The sequence below is a fragment of the Crocodylus porosus genome, unplaced genomic scaffold, assembly GCF_001723895.1.
Source record: "Crocodylus porosus isolate Cpor-Errol unplaced genomic scaffold, CroPor_comp1, whole genome shotgun sequence".
In the NCBI taxonomy this organism is placed as follows: Eukaryota; Metazoa; Chordata; order Crocodylia; family Crocodylidae; genus Crocodylus; species Crocodylus porosus.
This window is the reverse complement of record NW_017728914.1, coordinates 19,153,455-19,160,716: the sequence shown is the minus strand read 5'-3', so window position 1 is coordinate 19,160,716 and position 7,262 is coordinate 19,153,455. Positions and strand designations below refer to the sequence as shown.

The 7,262-nt window shown below is 51.8% G+C and overlaps 1 long non-coding RNA gene across 1 annotated transcript in view; it reads left to right on the top strand.

The window, feature by feature from the left end:
* Positions 1 to 630: 630 nt before the first annotated feature.
* Positions 631 to 7,262, top strand: part of LOC109309997 — a 17,680-nt gene continuing 11,048 nt past the window's right edge. The window contains exon 1 of the long non-coding RNA XR_002101109.1: positions 631 to 842. This is a non-coding gene — a long non-coding RNA (uncharacterized LOC109309997). The remainder of the gene's footprint in view (positions 843 to 7,262) is intronic.

The window sequence follows — 7,262 nt, the reverse complement described above, 5'->3', positions numbered from 1 at the left end:
CTCTTCCCCTTGTACCTTGCAGGATGGGCTGCAGCCTGCCATAAGGTACCGGCCTAGCACGACCCCTAAATCGAATTAGGGAATCTTTCCCCTCGTTTCTTCCCAAGGAGTGTTTTTCCCTCCTGTGATCATGTCACCGGCAAGGTAAAATTTATTCCTTCCAGCGCACAGTTCTCAGGGCTCTTCTGCTTTCCCATATGGGGCAGCAGGGCTGGAGAGGAAGTCAGTTATTACAAACAACTTTCTCTGAGTGAGTTCATTTATGTTCCCAGGCATTAGCTGGCAACGGCCACAGGCCTCTCTCCCTCTCCTCCCCCCTTTCCCCACCACCCCTCCTTCTCTCTCTTTTTCTCTCTCTTGCTCTCCCTCTCAGACTTAATGACTTCCACATGGGCCTCTGGCATCCTGAGCCAAGCCTCCCAGCATTGTCTGAAATCTCCAAATTTAGAAGAAATATGAAAATTGTCAAGCGCTCCTTCCTTAGGGGGTAAAACCAACACGCAGCTGAACTGTCGCAGGTCAAGGCAGCTGGCCCACGTGATGGGGCTGCAGCCAATGGCTCCCCTCGGCGCCCCTGACAGATGTGGCCGTCGGCAGCCTGGCCTCCTTTTTCAGCTCATATAAGGTAAAAGAAAAAGGTTTTCCAGATTCTGAGCAGCGTGGAAGGAGTTTTCGCCAAGGACCCCCATGCCAGCTACTTAAAAAACCGAGCCTGGCAGCTCCGGGGCCCCAGTGGCAGGCTATATTTTGAAGAGATGAGGTGACAGCCCCCCCTCCACGCCCCCATGGGGCCTAGTATACAACAGGTGTGAGCGAATACTTCTGCTCCCCATGCAATGCAGGTACGTACACATTGAGACCAAGGCGGGGGGGTGCGTGTGTAAGTGTACTTTAGCGTACTCATGTCTCCAACTGGCTCAGCTGTGAATATATATGGACACGGGTTTGCAGCATCTGCACAGCTACAAGTAGAAAGGCAGCTACAGATCTAAAGCCAGTAGCTCTAATTGTCCCGTATACTTGAATTCTCTGCTCGTGGGAATACCAGGCTGTCTCAGTCCCCAGGTACATGCTGCAAAGCACCTAGGCTGACTGCTTCTGTTTTGCTGTTCTGTGCTGCTGTTTTATCTTTTGTGCAACAAACTTCTCCCAGACTGAGGCAAGAAGGGGAACCAAAGTCTAGGCTGGGAGGGAGGGAAAGGTTGTAGGGAGGAAATAATAACGGATCCTTCTTCTAGCAAGCCATGGGGGCTCTGCCGGCCTCTCCCTGCCCACTCGGATGACAGCCAAGGATTGTGGGGTGGGGTGGGCGGTGGGCTGCCCGCTGTCCTGCGTCGGCCGGTGGGCAGCAGGGAGGGTTGCTGTGCAGCTGCCAGTCTTGGGTGGTGCTGCTTTCCACAGAACACGGCCCAGGGGTTACCTGGATTGGGCAGGGCAGCCCCTCTCTCCCTGGGGATGGATGCTGGGCTCTGCCTCCCACTCCTTGTAGTTCTGCACTAGCCACACCATCCTGCAGCCTGCTGCAGTGTGCCAGGGGGTCAGGGCGAACAGAGCCCCAGGCATGGCAGAGCCTATGGCAAAGGGAGAGGTTCTCACGGCTGAGGGAGGAGGGTTGCGCTGCAGCTCTGAGCACCGGCAGCTTGAGCGTTGGGGCGGAAGGCCCTTTCCCCCACTTCTTATTGGAACAGCTGCTGGGAATTGCAGCTCTGAAGAAGTCAGATGGAGCCTGGCAGCCCCCCTGGCTGGGGCTGCAGGCAGCTTTCCCTGGCTGCTTGCTGTGAGGCAGGATGCGTCTCCTCAGAGCTTTTTGCCCTACATTTTTTTCAGGTTGGAAAATAAGGAGCCTGTTGAAATCCCAGCCATGCTTGGCGCTGTGCCTCCCCAAGTGGAAAATGACAATAGACTGAGCTCCGCCGGTCCAGGTTGCTTGGGCCAGTGACACACCTGCCAGTTTTCACAGAGAGCAGCTCCTCTGAGGAAAGGGGGCTGCTGTCACACTGTGGAGGACCCCTGTGCCTCTACTTGCTTGGTCTTGCTTGGTGCCCCACTGAATGCATGTAGATAACAGGGTCCCAGCTCACAGGCTGATGGGCCCCATGCACCAGCCTGACCCTCCACAGCTGCTTGCATTGCTTTCCTCCCCAGACAGCGGTCCTGGCTTTCTCCCAAGTGCAGGGGCTTCCACAGCTCCTTGGTCAATGGCCCCAGTGGATGGTCCCTGCTCTCTCTAGCTGCTGGTCAGCAGAATTACAGCAGGGGAAGAAGGCAGCCATGGCTGAACCCCTTATACTAGCAACTCAGTAGGCAACTGTCTGACAAGAGACCATGGCCAGGGGGTGTGAGACTGGGCAGAAAGTCTGTATCCTTGGGGCATTGTTCCTGGAGTGGCTAGCTCTGTCCTGGCAGAACCATTTCTCTATGGATCCAGAGGGATCCTATTGCCTTCAGTGCAGCTGCAGTGCGTTGCCCCAGGTGTGAGACCTCTGTGTGCCTGTCCCCACCCACCAGCCTTCAGGAGCTGGTGGGCGAGCTGTGTATGGGACTGTGAGGATAAGCCATGGGGCAAGTTTGGGAGAGTGCCATGGGCTTGCCAGACTCGGGGCATCTCTCTGTCCCTGAATGGTCTTTGACTCCACTTGGATGTCTGGTCAAAGGGTCAGCAAATACCAATGCACCCGGTGCTCTAGAGGCTGCTCCATGAAGGTCACTGCATTTCCAGCTGCAGAATCTGAATATGTTGCCCCACCAGGGTTGAGGTGCCCATACAATCATGGCTGGCACACCTGTGTTGAGTCTCTGAGGGTATCAGCAAACTGTTCTGCTACCTTGCCCACATGAAGCAGGGCCCCTCAGACTTGGAATAACAATCAGGACTGCTCAGATCACAGCTGGTCCCCTGGTCAGAGCATCCAAAGGGTTTCACTCTGTCCAAAGATGCCTGGCCCCTTTCCCTCGCTCCCAGATTGGGGGAGTCTGCTGAACGCAGTTTTATTCCAGAGCTGGTCATGCACCCGGTAGAGACCAAGTGCAAACCCCAGTAAACATTGCCTCATCTCCCATTGAGGGTAACAGTTTCTCAGGCCAAAGGTCAGCCAGTAGGACCAAAGCAGTCCCAGGACGTGCTTACCTCCAGCCCACACCAGGGCTCCCAACAAGGGCTTATCATGTCTCAGGAAATTCCAGTGCATCAGAACAAAAATCATTCCCAGCAGGGGCAAGGAGCCAAAAATTCCAAATATCCTATAAAATGAAAAGCACAAAAAATCTCCGTTCAAGGCTGTCAAAAGATTGTGCATTGCTAATGGTGCATAATTCCATTGTGATAAGACTGTGCCCTTCTCATTAGGTCAGGCCTTTCATATTGACTTTGTTGCTTTGATTTGTTTTGTTTCAACTTTTCTGTGGTGTTACAGCATCAATGGTTCACATGCAGTGAGAACTTGTGCATAACACTGTTAATAACTTAGAAGGGTCTAAATAAAATGAGCTGAAGCATGAGTCAAAATGACTCGTTTCTACCCCGTTTCATATTGGTAAAATGAGGTAAAAGTGAGGCAGTTGTCCTGACTTGTTCCTACTTTTTTCCTTTGAAAACTTTGGTGATCTTGGTTCCACAGAATGGTTTTGATTAAGCTGCTCTTTTTGTCAACAGAAAACAAATGTCAGTGTTTTTTTCAGCCAGTGTACCTCCCACTAGCCCTCCCAGCAGCAGCATCCCATGTCAGAGAACTGAGGCATGGGGTAGGGGGGAGAAGTGGCTGGTACAGGAGTGCCTCTGAGGTGTCTCCTGAGAGAATCCTGCCTTGCAGTCTTGGGGTCTGAGCTTTTGACTATAAGAGCAAAAACTATACCTGGAACGTAGGCTAGAGGTGGACACTGGGCAGGGGGCTGGCAGGGTGGGTCGCACTCCAGTGAAGTGTTTGGGCAGGCTGGAGACGCAATGGTTTGTACTCCAAAACCCCCTTATACCTTGCTGCTCAGTGTGGGAACCAGCTTATGAGTCCCATCTCCTTCAAAAGGTCATGGATCCCTTTTCTGCATGTTGCAACACAAGCTGCAGCACCCTGGAAAAGACAGTAACCTTTTCTACTGCTTTTCGTACTCCCCCAGACAGTGTCTCAAGTAAGCAGTCTGAGCTGTGGACACGCTGCTCCTAGCCGCAGCCTGATTCTGCTCTCACACAGACCCACTGTGTCCTGGTATAGCTCCACTCATGTCTATGAAGTTGCTCATGATTTACTGGGATGTGACCGCAGACTCTGGCTCAAAACCAAAGGTGCTAGAGAGCAGGTGTTAGCGCCTTTGCAGCTTGATGCTGAGAGGTGAGCTCATTTCTAGTACATGCACACAGGCACACGTGCACCTCGGCCAAAGATTTCCCAAGCAGTTATCGGCAGGAATTCAGAGGAAGACTATGTCTAGACAGGCTGCAGTTCTGAGTCGCTCCTGGACGGAGTGGCATTTTCCTCTTGTCTTGTCAAGAGGGTTGTTTGTAGATGAATAAACTTTTATTTTTTTAACCATAGCTTGCAAAACTGGCGCACAGCCCCAAAGCTGAGATGCAGGGAAATGTCCCTCTCCACCCCTGCCTGCATAAGGCAGAACCTGCCACATTCTCTCTCCCGCTTTCTTACAGGCTTTCTAGCACCAGCTCTTCCTTCTCTTTAGAAAGGAGACTGAGAAGAGTTATGTGGGATGGGAGGAGATTATATATGTTGGGTGGCGTGTTGTGTGATTTATGGCTTAATTGTTAATTAGTAGTTAAGGCTGTGTTAATACCAGTGCAGGTGTGTAAGTGTTGGGATGTGTGTGCATTTGTTTCAGGCCGCATGCGTCCTCGCAGAGTGGGTGCATCTGTTAGTATGTTTGCTTTCCTATTGTGTGCAGAGTGTATCACAGAGTTGAAGTATAGTCTCATGTGCATTTATGTTTGGTACAATGTGTGTGTATTAGTAGGGTGTGCAGAGTGCACTACACGATGAATATGTAGCCCTGTGTGTATACTTGTGGTGGAGGTCATTAAGGGCGTGAGGTATCTGTCAAGAGCAATCCCGGCTCATGGACAGAGGAGATATCTTTTATTAAACCAACAAGATTTTTGCAAAAAAATTTCTTTAATTGGAAGCTTTCAGGTACAAACACCCGTCGTAAGGCATCAGAGAAAAGAAGGTATCTGTCAGCATTTTACAGGCATTGTAACCTGTGGGGGGGAGAGGAAGGAAAGGCTCTTTCTCTAGGGACTGGAGTCATAGCTCACAATGAAGCAAGAGGCTAGAAATCTGAACTCTGGGGCTGTTTCACTATTGGAGGCCCTGGCCAAAAATACATACAAAGAGAAGGAAAGAGAAACAGATGCCGGGCGTGGAGGAGCTCCCTGCTTGGGAAGCCAGGACTGAAACAGCAAAGGGGGCTGGGGTCATGGTTTCAGTCATGAGGACCCAGCTACTCCTTCACTATCCCCAGCTCAGGACAGGTGCTGGGTATCATGGGACAGCTTCTATCACATAAACTATTCCCAGCAGTGGCAGATGCACTTGGTCAGCACTCAGGATTTTCTCTTAAGCAGGCCATGGGGTTCCAGGTTGCCTGCCAGCAGCTCCTTTCTAACGGGGGGACTTTTGCTTGAGGAAGGTGCTCTCCAGCTTTAGGGTGACAGTCTTTCTTCCTCTCCCCAATGCAGGTTACAATGCCTGTAAAATGCCATTGAATTGGAACATCTGCCCCAAATGGTGCAGAAAATAAAGCCTTCTGCAGGGTCTTTCCTTCCCCCTCCCCCATCTCCCCCCCTACATGGTTTATGTGTAGGAGGAGTCTCTGGCTATGGGTGAATGGAGGGAGAGTGCCGATACTGTTTGGAGATGGTGGGATAATGTGGGATTATGTCCCGTTTGGGTCTGGGTCTGTTCCACCAAGCACAACCATGACTGAAGAGAGAGGGGAAACAGAGATGACCTACACAAGGGCTTTCGCAGGACAAATGCATACCCCATGCAGCAGTCTTGTGGCAGCCAGCCACTGTGATGTGGGATGGACATTCATCTGGGGTTGTATCTTTGTTCAGAGAAACCTTTGGCCCCAGTGGTGAGAAGCTCTGCCCACTGGCTACCTGTCCTCACCACATGCTTCAACTCTCTTTTCTTTTGCCACTGTGCTTCTGTCTGATCAGCTCCCGATGGGCCCAAAGAGGATGCTCCATAAAGGTCAGTGTTCCCGTGGAGCAGCAAGGGTAGGGAAAGGAGTTTGCCATGGCCTGGAGGTGCTGATATCTGCCATGCCATCCTGAGGTACCCTGCCTTCCCCTGCACAGCAGGCTTCTTCTAGGCCACAAGAAGGTGGCTTGCACACCTGAGAGCTTCCAGGGCTGAGTAGGAAACCCCCACCCAGCTCACTAGTCCCTTGGCAAATACATTTGCTTCATTATTCCCACAGCTCTTTATCCCTGTGCAGGGGTGGGCAGCTGGAGGAGCTAGTAAAGCTGCTGCTAGAGAGTTGGATGAAAAAGTCCTCCTAGGTAAAGCCAAGGCAGGACAGGGACCTTCTCTGTCAGACAGCTCAAGGGAGATCACAAGCATGCACATGAAAGGAAGCGGGTGACTGACCCTGCTTAGAAGAAAGGAAATGAGCCTTGGCTTTCCTTCTCAACCCCTCAGACTGCCCACTAACAAAGCTGGGCAGAGCCAGGAATCTCAGCTCAGTAGCTTTCCATCTCATAGCAGATGGAGCTGAAGTTGCAGCAGGGCTGAAGTCCAGCAGGCTGGGATGGAGCCAGTACCCGCTTCTGGAAAAGTGGAGTATGGGGTGAGCCCTAATTGCCTGGGGATGGGGGGAAAGGGTGTTTTGTGCTGCTGACCATGCCAGCAAGGCACTTCGGAGCCACCCCCTTATGTACAGATGGAGGAAGCAGTCCCGCCAGATGGGTTCAGCTGTAACTGGATGGAAAAAGCAGGATTTTTGATTGGAAAATATGAATACCTTGGTTGTGAATGCTTTCACTGCACATGAGGATTGGGCAGGACATTTCTGTGGGGCCTAAGAGCAATGAGAGCTGTGTGTCTGCCTGGATGCAGACATTACGACGACAGGCTGAGAGCTATGGGACTCTTCAGCCTGGAAAAACACAGGCTCAGGTGTGATCTGATGGCTACTTGTAAGTTTATCAGGGGTGTTCACCAGGATCTGGGGGAACGTTTGTTCACCAGAGCGTCCCAAGGGATGACGAGGTCGAATGGTCACAAACTCCTGCAAGACCGTTTCAGGCTGGA